Genomic DNA, 16,493 nt, shown 5'->3' with positions numbered 1-16,493 from the left:
GTATGTTTCTACCCACAGGCTGCCAAAAATCTCCTTGATATTTGTCAGAAATGCAGTTGTAATTAGGGAGAGCAAAAGAAAATCAACTTCAGTTTGGTAACTGACCTGAGGCATCTAATTTATGTACATGTTCACTTTGTTAAAACATGCAAGCAAAGAGCTATTGAAGGCCATATGCCATTTGTTATGAAAAGCACATTCCTTTAGTCTTTGTAACAAAAGCCATATGGCTTTCTGAAAGTTAATTATATCATAAATATGCTGTAATAGTGGGGAGTATGGTCTAGCAGTCACTGGAAGAGACTTAGAGACCTGGCTTAGAGTCAATTTCTCAATATATAGATTTGGAAGCTTGGGGAAATTGCCTGCTCATTGGACCTCAGTTTCCCAATATTGAAAGTGAAGATAATAACATGGCACCTAAATGAGAGATGAGAATTGAAACATTTTATGAGTTAGAGATAAAATAATATTACAAACTATGATTCAGGTCAATACATAAATATTAAAACAGTAAAAGGTTTTTTGAAATATGAACTGGATTGTTAATCAGAATGGTCTCTTCCTCTTCCAGTGCTTCTTTCCCACCATCGCCCAAATCAAATTGCTTAACTCCACCTTTAAAGTTTATTTACAAAACAGCACTTGAATGCTGCATGAAAGGTCCTTTAGAGTCTGCTCCAGTCTGCTGTTCTAGCCTCAACTGCCACCCTTGCCCTAATGCATGGAAATACATGTCAAGCCCTAAACAGGTAGTACCCACAATGTCTCTGTGTATTGGCAAAGTCTGCTCCCTTGGCCGAAGGCTTCCTCCCTCCTGACCTCTACTTAACCATTGAGTGTATGTCAAGACCCAGACTTTTATCTTCCCTAAGAGAAGGTCTTTGACTTCCTCAGGCTATTGGTAGTTCCCTGCTCTGCGCTACAATAGAACTCATTGTACACCTTTTTAAGCACTTATTACATTGTGCAGTAACTTTTTTTTTATTGGTTGTTCAAAACATTACAAACTCTTGACATATCATATTTCATACATTTGATTCAAGTGGGTTTTGAACTCCCAATTTTACCCCAAATACAGATTGCAGAATCACATCGGTTACACATCCACATTTTTACATAATGCCCTATTAGTAACTGTTGTATTCTGCTACCTTTCCTATCCTCTACTATCTCCCCTCCCCTCCCCTCCCATCTTCTCTCTCTACCCCATCTACTGTAATTCATTTCTCTCCTTGTTTATTTTCCCATTCCCCTCACAACCTCTTATATGTAATTTTGTATAACAATGAGGGTCTCCCTCCATTACCATGCAATTTCCCTTTTCTCTCCCTTTGTGCAGTAACTTTTTAAACACCTCAGTCTCTCCCACACCACAATACAGGCTCCTGGAAGGGAAGGGTCTAAGGCCTGAAAGGTAGTAAGTGCTCAATAAATACTATTTATGGTCCACTTTTAAAAGTCAGAGGTCACTACTCAGGGATCCAGTTTTTAACTAGTTTCTGTATCTCCGTCAATACCTCAACCTCTATCTGTAATAAACTTAATAGTCAGAAAATGATCCCTAGGGACTTGTAATGTTCTTTACTACTGAAGACAGACTTTTCCACTGTGTATCCTTTTGATGCAAAAAAAAAGAAATTATTTTAGAAAGTTTTCCATCAAGGACTAAAGCCAAGAGTTTTATGGTAAAACATTAGCTAACAAAATAAATAAATAAATAATGTAACACAAGGCTTCCAACTAATCATGGTATTGTGGAAACTTCATCCACCATGGAGGCTGTGAAATAAGAAACTAATATGTCCAATAGACAATGACATCTATACTTCGACATAAATAACTGGGGATGCCTGTCTTGGTAATAATGGCTATAAATTGCCTAACATTATAATCTCATCTCAGTGATAAAACATTATTCTAGGGACTTAATTTGGTTGTTCTTCAGTTTGGTTTGATTATGTTTCTGGTTGACACTTTCAGGAAACAGTAAAACCTCTCTTGATTCTAAGGAATTTGTAAAGAGTAAGTGTCCAGAGAATTCTCTTGCAGGAACTAAATCACATCCACATGTGCTAAGAGGAACAAAAAAAAAAAAAGGAAAAAAAAACAAGAACATTTATGCTTTCCTTTTTAAATACATATATTTTTTAGTTGTCAGTGGACCTCTATTTATTTATTTATTTATTTATTTATTTATTTATTTATTTATATGTGGTGCTGAGAATCCAACCCAGTGCCTCACACATGCCAAGGAAGTGCTGTACAGCACTGAATCACAACCCCGACCCCATTTGCGCTTTTGATTCCTGTGTGTATATATAACCTAGAGAACAATCAGAGCGGAATGGAAGGTCAAAGGGGACAGAGGGCAAAGGTCTGGCTACAAATCTGTTGGGAGCTGTTTTAGAGGAAACAAGCTTTAGGATCTGATCTGAGGGCAGGGCAACAGGGAATAATAATAATTATAACAGAAAGAGGGAATTATTGATAGAATAGAGCCCCAAACTGTAATTTCCTCACAACAGTTTCCTGATGGTAAAGACTACTTTTCTATGCACAACTCAGGTGCTAAATAGGAAAAAAAAAAAAAGAAAAGAAAAGAAAAGAAAAAAGAATAATCCATTTTCCTATAGAGTAAATTCTTATCAAGATGGCACATTCATTTCAAACTGTCATTATCGATACTATCCTGGTGATGTTCAAGGCACCCACCTGCCTGGGGGACAGCAGCATGCCCTAATTCTGTCAGACGTTGAGGTGACAGGAAGCCATTTTCTGTGTTTGTACTTGGGATATTCTACATCTACCGTGGAAGAGGTTAGTGAAATAAGCCACACCCCCACACCATTTCTCTTATTCGTGGAATGGAAAAAGCCCAACTCACAGAGGTAGAAAGTAGAATGGTGGTTATCAGGGGCTGGAGGTGGCTTGGGGAGGACCAGGGAGATTTAGTCAAAGGGGAAAAGTACTCAGACAAGAGGAATAATTTAAAGAGATTGTGCAACATGGTCACTGTACTTAAGAACAATGTTTGGAATCCTCGAGAGAGCCAATTTTAAGTGTTCTACCACGAAAAGAATGTATGTGAAGTGATGCATTTGTTAACTGGCTCAATTTAGCCATTCCACAATATACACACCCAAACATCTTATTGTACACCATAAATACATGCATTTTTATGTGCCAATTAAATATATAAACAAAAGATCCTACCTCTGTGGTGATAGCAGCAACTGACACATCACCTTTAATATATGACAAGGTGCCATTCTAAGTTTTTTACAAATAACAGCTCATGTAATCATTACAATTGCTCTCTGAGGTAGGCAGTAATGGTACTAGTGGTATTGTCCCCATTCTACAGATGAGGAAGTTGAGGCACAAAGGAGTTACACACAGTCAGTAGTAGAGCCAAAATCAAACCCAGTCTGTGCTTTTGTACTCTGTATTGTGCTGCCTCTCATTCAGTCTCCTGAAACATATCAAAAATTGTGAGTTTTGCAGGGAGGAGTTGGTTCAACAATTTAGAAAGCATGTTAAAAACATGTCTCTGCCCCCTCACATGTTTTTCTAATGACATTATTCTCTTCATATTCAGATAAAATTCTACTCAATAACTCCTGATAGGAGTCCTATTCAGAACAAAGCAAAATAAAACTTTCAATCCTTTTCCTTTTTTTTCCACATTATTTTATTGGTGCATTATAGTAGTACATAAAGATGAGATTTGTCGTTATATATCATACATTCACATAATATAATAATATAATTTGGACAATATTACTCAGTTTTAATCAGAAATTTGATTTGCTGGGTTAAAAATGAGGTGATTTCATAATTATTTTTCAAAAACAAGAGGCTCAATCTACATTTTTGGAGCAAATTTTTACCACACACATGTCAGAGCACTAATCTCTAGGATATATAAAGCACTAAAAAAACTTAACACCAAAAAAACAAACAACCCAATCAATAAATGGGCTAAGGAGCTGAACAGATGCTTCTCAGAAGATGATATACAATCAATCAACAGATATATGAAAAAGTGTTCAACATCTCTAGTAATTAGAGAAATACAAATCAAAACTACTCTAAGACTTCATCTGACACCAGTCAGAATGGCAGTTATCAAGAAAACAAACAACAATTAAGTATTGGCAAGGATGTGGGGGGAAAGGCACACTCATACATTGCTGGTGGGACTACAAATTTGTGCGACCAATCTGGAAAGCAGTATGGAGATTCCTTAGAAAACTTGTATTGGAACCACCATCTGACCCAGCTATCCCACTCCTCTGTCTATACCCAAAGGACTTAAAATCAGCATACTATAGTAACACAGCCACATCAATGTTTATAGCAGCTCGATTCACAATAGCCAAACTGTGGAAGCAAACTAGATGCCCTTAAATAGATGAATGGATAAAGAAACCGTGGTATATATACACAATGGAATATTACCTAGCATCAAAAGAAAACAAAATTATGGCATTTGTAGGTAAATATTTGGAGAATATCATGCTAAGTGAAGTAAACCAATCCCAAAAATCCAAAGACCTAATGTTCTCTCTGATAAGAAGACACTGATCCATAACAGGGACACAGCATGGAAAAAATGCCTCCACTTTGTGCAAAGGGGAGAAGGGATGGGGAGGAAGAATGGGGGCAGGAAAGATGAGGGAATAAAATGGACATCATTACCCTAGGTACATGTATGACTGCACATATGGTGTGATGCTACGTCATGTACAACCAGAGAAATGAAAAGTTGTGCTGCAATTGTGTACAATGGATCAAAATGCATTCTGCTGTCATATATACCTAATTAAAATTAATTTATCAATTAATTAATCTATCTTATATGGTACAATGTCTCTTGAAATAATCTTAAAACATGTAACAACAGTCCTTTCATCTCCGTTAATGAGTTGTTTCTTACATTACTCTAAAATGGGAGCGATGCTAATGTACACCACCACATCATGGGGAAAAAATCCTCCATTTACCTTCCTACTAAGAACTTTTTATGCATCGTGTAGCACCGTCTATCATCCAAGATTGTTACATTCTGATTGTGGAAGTGCTTTCCCAATGGGAACATCTGTATATGTTGACTATCTGAATATCTATTATCATTTATTATCAAATATTTTTTATAGCATAAGAGAATAAGATTTGAAATAAAAACTCAAAAATAAAACAAGAGGCTCAAACCCTCGAGCTTTAACAAAACGCCTGTTCCCATTATCATCGCAGAGTAAGCTGGTTTGCTAGAAGTTTTACCTGAAGGAAATGATTCTCCTAAAAGTCAATACAGCACAACATGAAATAAGGCCATTGGTCTAAACCTTAAACTTCAAAGTAAGGCGGGAAGCTTACACCTGAACTGATCGCGTCCTACCTCCATGTCACTCTGAGCCTAGATTGTCATCTCAAATTATGCAGCTCCCCAGGCTTCAGTCATGCCATAAGGTCTCCAGAATGGAGAAGAAAGGAACAAAGTATATGTGTTCAGACAAGTTGGTGTGGAGAAATTCTTTTGGTTTTTTTCAGGTGGAAAGATTCTTTTTGAGATGAAGATTAAGCAATAATCAGAAATGAGCCTCCTCGTTTGACTTGAGAATAAGCACAGAAACTATTCGTTTGAACTTCAGATTATCAGAAACTTATATTGAAATAAAGAATTCCTGCAAATTCTACTGAACATTATTAAATTTAACAATGCTTACAAGGCAACCGAAATCTTTGGGGCAACTGCCAAGATGTTTTGTGAAACAAGAATTTTACTACTAGCAGTAAAATTGAAAACACAGAAAACTGTGTGGCTGTTAAGACATATCAACAGTGGAAACAAAAGCTAGAATTTTGTTATTAATATTTTATTTGTTTTAATTAGTTATATATGACAGTAGAATACATTATGCACTTTGATATATTATACATAGATGGGATATAATTTCTCATTTTTCTGAGTGTACAAGAATGATATTGCAGAATCATATTGGTCATGCAGTCACATATATACATACAGTAATAATGTTTGTTTCATTCTATCTTTCCTATCCCCACATTCTTTCCCCTCCCCTCCCATCACTTGCCTCTACCTGATCTAAGATAACACTATTCTTCTCTAGTATTCCTGCCTTATTGTGAATTAGCATCCGTATATTAGAGAAAACATTCGGCCTTTGGTTTTGTGTGATTGGCATATTTCACTTAGCATGATATTCTCCAACTTATTTCACTTAGCATATTCTCCAACTCCATCCATTTACTGGCGAAGAGCTAGAATTTTTAAAATCACTTTCCTTCTCAGCAGATCTTTTGGGTCCCTGATATACATGGGGTGTTGATATTGCTCATTTGGTAAATGTGCCAAAAATGCTCAGCTCTAAAACAGCAAGTTAATGTTATAGGGAAAAGAGTACACCAGAACACATGTGCACACAGTCATTTCTTAATGTAGAACTCCAACTTCAATCTCCTAAACTTGACATGAAATGTTAGCTTTGAACAGGTGCGTTGCTCAGGAAGGAGAAGGATTGGGCTGGAGCTTGGTAATTGGCTGTCAGGAACCATATGTAAATTAGAGGATAAATGTGGGGGCTGGCATGCAGCTGTTCGCCCCATTTTCATATTAAAAATCAGTGCATTAAGACAGGTCAGTTTTTTCCACTGCACTGTGAGTGACACTGAGATCACCCTCTATGCCCTTTGCCCCACTCTTTAGTCCATAGATAAATGCTCTGAGCAAGATACTCCAAGCAATGAGCATATTCCTTTACAACAAGACCAAGTTGTTTTGTTCAGGATTGCTTAGGTTTTGTTGTTGTTTGTTTGCTAAGGTTTGCTTAGGTTTTTTTGTTTTTGTGTTTGGTTGGTTGTCTTATTTTGTCTTTTAGAGCTAAGGTATTGAGGTGGGAGCAATATGAAGTACAGATTGAACAGTTTCCTCATTTGAAAGGGGGATATAGGAGATAAGGGGATCTTGCCACAGCTGCTTTTCCTATTTTGGCGACTTGCAATGTAAGCTAGAGTCTCGGAGTATAAAAGGCTGGTAACTAGATTTCAGTGAGAAGATAAAACTATTTAGAATGAAATAGTCAACTGCATTGTGTGCCTGAGAGTGCATCAAGTTAGACTATCTTTTAACAGAAGATCTAGGAAATGATACAATACAAATAAAAGTTTCCATCTGTATCCATAACAACTGTCTGGGAACTGCCCATCAAACAGTCACAAAAATTTTCAAAGCAACAAAACATAAAAACATATGGTTCAAACTGGGTAATAAGTCACAGGTGATGTTTGTCAAATGCCAGACACTGCATAATGTGCTTTATGTACATTTTATTCCCTTTCCCAGGTGAACAAACTAAGAATCCAAAGGCTATGCTTGCCCATAAAGCTACAAATCCTACTCTCTCTCCCCTCCCTACTCATTGTCCAAAGATAGAGTACTATACTACCATTACTAACAATGAAGATAGTATAGTAAAATGAAAAATTAGTTTCAATATAATGTTGAATGAATAATAATACTAGCTATATACGTCACAACCATGTAAGGTTTTATATAAAAATAGAACGATGGAAGGAAACCTGGGGAAGTTAAATAAGTTGTGTTAGGATAGTAGGATTAGGGAAAAGTCTTAAAAAGTTCCTTGTTGCAAGTTTAGATTAATACTTCTCTAATCTTTCAATGATTAGAAAAAAGGTATTTAGATCTGGAAAGGATCTAAACCCCCCAGGAAAGGCTGTTGGATGAGAGGGGCTTTCATTACTGTGTCAGAAGATAAAAGGGTCTCACGTGAGCAGCAAAGTATAAGAAGTCATCAGAACAGTGACTAGATTGTTAATTTGAATTTGTTAATTCAAAAAGTTTGAAGGCATGTTCCATGGGTATTCACCAGGCTCCTGTAACATGGGGACAGCTATCAAGAAGCTGAGATGTCTGAATTTTATAAGCTAGAAAATGAGGAGGGACATAATAAAAGTGTTTAACAAACTGTATCCTAACTACTGGGTGAAGGACAGTTGAGAGGAGGGACCAGGACAAGGAGGCCACCCAAGCTGAGGAAGGCTCTTAGATATGGGGTGAGCACCCAGGCATCCCTCAGTGTTGGAGCACAGCCATCTACACCACTCACAAAGGAGTCGCAGATAAATGCACTCCCTGCACATCTTGCCCTCTTTAAAGTGGGTAGAGGGTACCTACAATCTCAGCAACCCCAGGAGGCTTTTACCACACTACACCATGGTGATTATCTGCAGAAAACTCTGCAGGAATGTAAATAAGGTATGAAGAGAGAATGTACAACGCATTGAAGCATGCTTTGCCCCTGCTCTTGAGGAACCCAGAAAGGTTTTGAATGCCTCATGTGAGTGGGCATCCATACCACACTCATTAAGCAGAGAAAGAATAAACTTATAGTGAAATAATCTGACTTGCTTTTCATTAGTCATCCACAGATGAGCCAAACATAGAGCAGAGCTGTGAACGTGCCTAGCTGGAGTGGTGTGGGAACTACTAGAGGTAAATACAGGCAGACATCCATATATAACTATTTGAAAGGCAGCTGCTATTTTAGGACCACACAACATAAGGGCTTTGTGCATTCCCTTTTGTATGACTTCAGACCATGGAATGAGCACATACTTCAGGAAGACATGGTCTTGTTCTAATTATGGAAATGACTGAACTGATCAAATTACCCGCAGCATATCTTACGTTACACCAAAGAAACAATTTCAACAAAGGGCTTTGATTTGATGATTGAAAATTGCCAGCCACTTCTGCAGGCCTTTGAAGAAATGGAAAGCTCAACAGATGATAGAAACATAAACAAGGGCAGTGGAAGGTTGCTTAACCTTTAATACCACTGTTGTCATGGTTGTTGTCTTGTCTTTAATTACTAGTGCCTGGTTTCAAGAAAATAACTATTAAGAAAAGGAGCTGCATTAATTCCCTGTAAACTTTGAACAGAAATACTGATTTTTTTGGTCTCTTTTTATATATACAGTTGTTGGATACCTAACTTATATTTGCTAGATTTTAAAATAAGGATTTGAGGAGAGGGAGAAGGGGCAAATTTGTCCCAATGTTGATAATCTGGGTGGTTCATTCCACGTCCCAGGCCCTGGAAATATCAGCAAGGTTCAGACTCTTTGCCTTTTATGCATTTCCATGCACCAAATCCCTGGAATTAGAGAATGAGGTGACCTGACTGTGAAGGTGAGGGAGATGGAGTGAAGCAAAAGATTGGAGGGCCCCCAAAAACTTGGAGACAGAAACTCTTGACGCCTCTACAAGGGAAGAGAATGAGACTTCCAGGGTTCGTGAGGGCAAGGGATTGGAAAACTGTAGCCCAGTGAACATAACACGCATTCTTATAATTCCAAGGCCCCAGCAGAGTAATTACAAAATATACAATAATAAAATTTTCTGCTCCACGGTCAATTCTACTTTTCAGGTGAATGAAACCATCAACTGACTCACCTTGCTGTATAATGCCCATCCATTCTTGACATTCTCCCACTTCCCACCCTGCCCAACACCCCTCCACACACACGCCACAGGGTGAGATAGCAAAAGGAATCAGGCATCCACCTCACACCAGTATACCTTTAAAGATGTTGAAGTCTCAGTGGTAAATCCCAAAGGGAGAACTGTTGGAAGTCAGATACAGAAGGACACTGAGAGGTCACAGCTCTGGGTCAGGGTTTTCTGACTTTCTCTGGCTGGTCTAAATTATAACACAGGATGATGAACAAATTTATGAATTAAATTTCTATTTGCCTGCAATTATTAAGCAACCTGTACTGACTTGCGTTAAAAATGACATAATGGTTCAGCTGAATTAGTTTGAATTTTCCAGCCTTCCCAAGTCAGGCATCCTTGCACTGTCTGCTGACAGGCATGTCATTTGTTCCCTGTCCTACTATCAAATAGTGTTCACAAGACAAGACTCAAGAGAATTATTTCCCTTCATGAGCAAATGACTAATAAGACTTTAGGTGAACCTTTATTTAGAATAAAGAGGTGCATTTTGAAAGAGGAGAGATAAATTTCTAATTGTAGAATTTCAGTCTTCAAAAAAGTATGTATAAGAAAGCTAAGTTCAGGGGAAGGTCCATCTGGAGTTTCAGAAGTCATGCCTGCGTCACCCAAGGCTTCATACCCATTCTGGAGTTCACCCAGGTGCCAACTGTTAAGAGAACTGACTAGAAGCTCTTCACTTTTGTTACATTTCCATCTGACCCACCTTTACTTCTATGCATTTCCATGCACCAAATCCCTGAATAGCTGGGTTTACATGAGAACAAACACCATGGGATCACCATCTTCTTTTCCTCTCCAAACCTTCTCTTCCCAGGAAATGCCTGTACATACTACAGTGTTTGACAGCATGAGTTTGGGAGTCATACCCAGGTTCAAATCCCAACTTCACCACTAACTCCATGAGATATTATGCAAGTTTCCTAAAAGCTCTGAGCTGCATCTTCATCATCTACAAAATGGAGATGATAACCATTTTGCAGAATGATATGAGAATGAAATGGAACAATTCATGAAAAGCATTCTGCAGTGTGCTACATTCATAATAAGCACTCAATAAATAATAGCTGAAATTATTAATGGAACTACCTAATATCTTGTTGTTCAAACTAGGCAAGTACCTTAGACATCATTCCTCCTCCCCCACCACCCCCGCCCCCGAAGCCAACCTGATCTTAAATCCAATGAATTCTACCTTCTAAACACAGCTGAAGTCCATTTCCTTCCCTGCATTTTGGCTATAATAGCTCAGGCTCATATCTTTTCCTCCCTGAACTACAATTATAACCTTTTAACTCTACTTGTATCTTTGCCTCATCCTATTCCGACCATTCTGAACATTTCCCATCAGTGTGAATTTTTTAAAATAAAAACATGCCCTTAACACTCCTCTCAGTAAGACCTTTCAGGACTCTACACATTACTGGTTGGATGCAAGCCCAATCTTTCAGCACAGCATCCGAGGTCCTAGGACCACATCTCACCACTGCCCCACCATTCGCCACACACTCCTTCCTCCAGAACCACCCGGGCCTCTTAAAACAGCCCTGATGCCTTCATGTCTCTGACATGCTATTCCCCTGCCCACGTTTTTTCCTTTTCTCCTCTCCTCTAAGACTCAGCTCCCAGAGTGCTTTTCTTATATTCCTGACATCTAATTCATGCACTATAGCATTCTACTTTTTGTTTGCCTATTTCCTTCTTCAAAACTGAACTTCTTGAGGTTAAAAAAAAAAAAACTTGCACTGAAACCCATTAACATAGCTATAGAGTCAATTTATTAAAAAAACATTTACTGGGCTCCCTCTCTGTGCTGTGCACTGGGCCAAGTGTTAGATGTGCATCTGCTCTCTATCAGAGCACAGTCCTCAGCTGTTTAGTGATATTGGTGTCACAGGAAAGGGGGAGCAGACTTTGACTCTGAGACTTCCCCTTTAAAACTCCCACTTAACCCTCAATAGCTGCCCACTGATAGATGCAAACACTCGTGGGAAATTGCCATATAAATTTATTCTCATGGCAACCCTGTAACATAGATATTATCTCAGTTTTGCAATTGAGAGCCCCAAGGCTCTGGGAGATTTGATGGCTTGCTCAGTGTCATCTGGCTGGTGGCTGGCATGTGCAAGCTTTAGGCGAGGCAGGGTTGTGCAGTGTTCATGAGCTAGCTTTTGGAGTGAGACCAAACTCTGTTCAAATCCCAGCCTTTCCACTTATGAGCTGTGGAGTCTTACAAAAAATTACTTCACATCTTTGAACTTAAGTTTACCTCTCAAGGTGGTGTGAAGTTCAAATAAGGAACTGAATGTGAGATTTTAGTCCAGGACCTGGTAAGTTCCCAGGGGAACCCAAAATCATCTCATAGCCCAATATTTCTTAATCATTCTGTGGTTCACACTTTTGGAGGGAGGATTGGTGCTGGTAGAAGAAAACTAGATTCTGAAGTTACACAGAGAACCTAAGGCTCAAACTGAGAATACCCTGTTTCCAAAAATCAAGAACACCAAGAAAATTTGCCTCTACGTGAACTACATTACAGATGTTCCCTAGAGAATTCAGATCTTGTTAGCTATCAAATAATGAGATTTTTGAAATATGAAAGTGCTTTGAAAAATACAATTAGTACTGTTGTTATCTTATTACTAACCATCCAAATCAGGATCCTATGTGAGTCCACTAAACTTCTCAGGGTATCTAAGAAATAGCTTTCTTTGAATAGCACAACAATGACCTTTAATTCTCTTGAAAATGTGTTTTAACTAGTATGTTTTTAATTCTGTAGAGTATTTTGGTTCCATTTTGTAAAGTAAGGAAACACACTTATAGGTGTGGTAAAATGGAATAGAATTTTCACAGTTCACTGTAATCTTAAAGCTAAGGAGATTATAATAATAGTAAGTGTTAAATAGTAGACAGGACAAATCATACTACAGTAAGTACTAGCATTTAAAATATATTATTTCATTTAATAGGAGAAATATGAAATTGAGAGAAATTAGATTTCTTGTCACTCACATGATATGAGTGACAGAGCAGGAAAATAAACTCATCAGAAGCCAAGACCTCTTCAGCCATTCTGCCAAGCTCCTACTACATAGCAGCCCTGCACTGTTGGAAACAGTATGACTAACACACTTCCCCTGACCTCAAGCGTCTTTCCACATAACACCAACTTAAACCTCGTCTTGCACAAGAGAGGGGATAGTAAAATACACAGGTAGATTCAATGGAGTAGTCTGGCTAAACCAAATACACAAATATTATTCAAAGCAGAGTGGATCATTGCCTGAACTGAAGCAGGAGAGGAAAACACAGCTGGGGCATCAGGAAAGAGGCTGGAAGAAGGTGCCATCTGAGATTACGTAGACCTCCCTCACTAAGCCTTAGTTCTTAGCTCCCAGCGTCACTCTGCTATTCTCATGAGAATTTCCATCCTATTAATAATTTTGACATAAGTCCCAGCACCTGTTGGAACTTTATCTTGAAATCAAAGTCAGAGCATCTGGCTTGCCTCCCTCTCTTCATTTTTACAAGGTTGTTCCCTGTAAGCATTTATTTTCTCATTACCTGCCTCTTACCCTTGACCTTGTGCAACTGCCACAGGAGCTCTGGCCCCCAGGTTCATTGCTCAGAGTCTGAGCCGCAGAAAGGGTCCACAGGGGTGCAAGATATGACAGAAAGAGTTTTTTAATTCAACAGGACTTTTCTTCCTTCTATTGAAAATGGGGCTTCAGATCAGAGTATGTCTTTTGTTTTCAGACATAAAAAACAATTTTTTGTGAAACTGAATGTTTTATATCAAGACCAAGATTTTAGGAAAGTTAAAGCCTTTTTCTTAACACATCTGAAAATGTTCTTTAAAAAGTTTCAGTATTGGGCCGGGGTTGTGGCTCAGTGGTAGAGAGCTTGCCTAGCATGCACAAGGCACTGGGTTTGATTCCCGGGCACCACTTAAAAAATAAATAAATAAATGAATAAAAGTATTGTTAAAAAAGAAGTCTTAGTATTGGCTCTCATGCCACTTTCTATGCTAGACAACTGATGCAATTTACAAATATTTAGCTAATCCTCCCAACAACCCTATGGAATGCAGACTGAGAACATTGTTTGAAAATTGAAGAAACTGAGGCACAGAGATGTTAAATTACTTGTACAAGGTATCACAGCTGGTAAATAGAGGCAACCTACCAAGTAAAGGAGAGGATGGGATCCATCTACAAGGACACAGGAAGAGGGAGAGGATACAGACTCCCATCTATGAGTTTACATTTCTCTTCCTGCACTCTAGCTTAGACTGTATATAAAGTAGAAAAATTGGTCTGGCTTGATTTTATGGAATTAAGAATGTATATATTACAATATTTGTTCCTATAATCATCTGAAACCCAGAAATATAGATTTCATTTTCCATTAGCAAGCTAATGTTTTACACAAATTTGTTGCTTGTTTGGTGTTGGCTTGTCTCCATTTTATCTGATTTCATTGCTGATCACTATCCTCTTAATTTTTAAAAAGACTCAATGTTAAACCCTCAAATATAGATATAAAATATAAAAGCAGAAGAGGCTAAGTCAGGTAGTTTTTGGACTTAATAGGGAAAAAAACATTTTTTAAAACATGGAAACCAAGTGTGTTTAGCAGTTAGTACCTTCCATTCATATCAGATCATTTATACTGAGGTTTCCTTTATGTAGAAAATAGCATGAGGTACTATGAATAAATCCAAATTTTCCTCTTTTTTTTTAAAAAAAAAGGTCTTAGTATTGGGATAGCATTTACTTTTGAGTGGGGTTTACCACAGTTTCACCTCATTGTTAGTCTTGTGTTGATGGACTACCCAAATGAATTAATAATCACCTGAAAACTTTTGGTATGAATATACGCATGATAACACTGATATATAAACCTGTATCGCTCATCTATTTAGATCATTGCATTCCCTTATGCTGAAAGGTCTTCTTGGCTTAGTGAGGCTTTAAGTTATAGTTTAAAAACCAAAACTTATACTCAAACTGAGACTCAAACTCAGGCAAACATCTCCCTGAGGTTTGCACATACTTACAGGCAACAGACACATGGCTTTCCTGCAGTCCCGTTCACCTTCCCAGAGTACCCTCCAGCAGTAGAACATGCCCCGAGCACACAGTGTGGTCAGAACCTGCACGTCTGTCCTTGTCATCCATCTTTGTGTGGCCCTTCCCCCCACCAGCCCACCCTCTTCAACGCAGCCAATTCTTATTACATATATAGAACACAATTTTTCATATTTCTGGTTGTATACAAAGTATATTCACACCAATTTGTGTCTTTATACATGTACTTTGGATAATAATGTCCATCACATTCCATCATCATTTCTAACCCCATACCCCCTCCCTTTCCCTCCTACCCCTCTGCCCTATATAGAGATTGTCTATTCCTCCCATGCTCCCCTGCCCTACCCCACTATGAATCAGCCTCTTTATATCAGAGAAAACATTTGGCATTTGGTTTTGGGGGATTGGCTAACTTCACTTAGCATTATCTAACTTCATCCATTTACCTGCAAATGCCATGACTTTATTCTCTATTATTGCTGAGTAATATTGTGTATATATGCCACATTTTTAAAATCCATTCATCTATTGAAGGACATCTAGGTATTAACTGATTCTATCTTTCTATTCAGTAAACTTTTTAGCATGTAGTTATTTCCTAGTGGGGGCAGGGGGAGTAGAATCATTAAAACCCTAACAGGAACTGAGTAGAGAACTCTTTCTCAACCATTTCTCAACAGATAACAAATCAAAGGGTAAATGGTAAGAAAGATGATCTCGGAAAACAGCAAAGTCCAATAAACATCCATCTGGGTTTCCCAGAAAAGCTCAAAACTCCCTCTGGGTGTTGTGGGAGAGAGACTTTTTTGGGGAAGATGAAGGATGAATTGTGAATTCTCACTTGCCTGTGCCTCAAGAAAGGGAGCAATCCTTATGAAAGTGACACACTCCCCAATTCCTTGCACATAAGTGTGAGATGATTTGTGTTTAAGATAGATAAATAGGATTCTGTCTCCCAAGCCATCCCCGGGGTCAGAATGGCCCCTTAGAGCAATGCCATGCTGGCAAGGCTGAGAAACTCAGTAGAAATCACTTGGCAATCTGGAGGTAAAACTGGTCAGCAGTTTCCTAGGCCAAAACTGAGAAGAAGTCATTAGATTTTACCTTTCTTCCCAGAATCCACTGCGGGGTGGCACAGCCCTGCACTCAGAGGGTAAAAAGCAATGTTCTAGAAGTTCTCATCTTCCAGATGTGCAACAAATACGAGGACTAGAAATCAAATGAGATCCTGGCTGAGACACTTTGTAAATATAGGTTGGGGGAGTTACCGTGTGGAGTTACATGATGCCACTTGACTGGTAGAGTTGATGGGCCACATTGTCAAACCCAAGATCCAACAATGATGGGCAAGTCCATACCAGCTCCTCCCCACTGCCCTACTTCAACAAGCTGTGACGCAAGAAAACTATAGTACCATATGCTGAGGCCACCAGAAAACCCCACTTAAGACATCTGAGTATAATATCTGTTATTCAAAATTGGTGTGGAATAGAAAATGATTGTGAGTTACAAGCTAGGCTCCCTAATAGGCTCCTCTCCTCCTTTCAGAGAGGAGATTCCTACATTTCCTGACTCCCCCTCAGAGTGGAACAAAGGTCTGGCAGCAGATATAACTCCTGGGATCGTGTACGGCTGGAAAAGGAATGAGCAGTCATCTAGTCCAACCTTCTGAAGGGGTATAGTAAAGATTAGAAGAGCTGAAGCTTGTGGAGCCTATAGTTCAATATCTAGTATAAGCAAAGCCCTCCATAAAGGTTGCTATTAAGTAGTACTGATACTGTTTAAAGTACTAAGAGCTGTTTAAAGTCAGAGCTGGAACTACAACATCTCAGCTC

The 16,493-nt window shown here is 38.6% G+C and overlaps 1 long non-coding RNA gene across 2 annotated transcripts in view; it reads right to left on the bottom strand.

The window, feature by feature from the left end:
* LOC131423873 (uncharacterized) overlaps positions 1-15,865 on the bottom strand; it is a 78,366-nt gene extending 62,501 nt beyond the window's left edge. For both annotated transcript variants that reach the window (XR_009225987.1, XR_009225986.1), the window contains exon 1: positions 15,763-15,865. This is a non-coding gene — a long non-coding RNA (uncharacterized LOC131423873). The remainder of the gene's footprint in view (positions 1-15,762) is intronic.
* Positions 15,866-16,493: the final 628 nt, after the last annotated feature.

This window comes from Marmota monax, unplaced genomic scaffold (assembly GCF_021218885.2).
Source record: "Marmota monax isolate L192 unplaced genomic scaffold, Marmota_monax_Labrador192_F-V1.1 WCK01_AAM20220418_F8-fsc00012, whole genome shotgun sequence".
Classification (NCBI taxonomy): Eukaryota; Metazoa; Chordata; class Mammalia; order Rodentia; family Sciuridae; genus Marmota; species Marmota monax.
The sequence above is the reverse complement of the archived record's forward strand: the minus strand, read 5'-3'. Positions and strand labels throughout refer to the sequence as shown.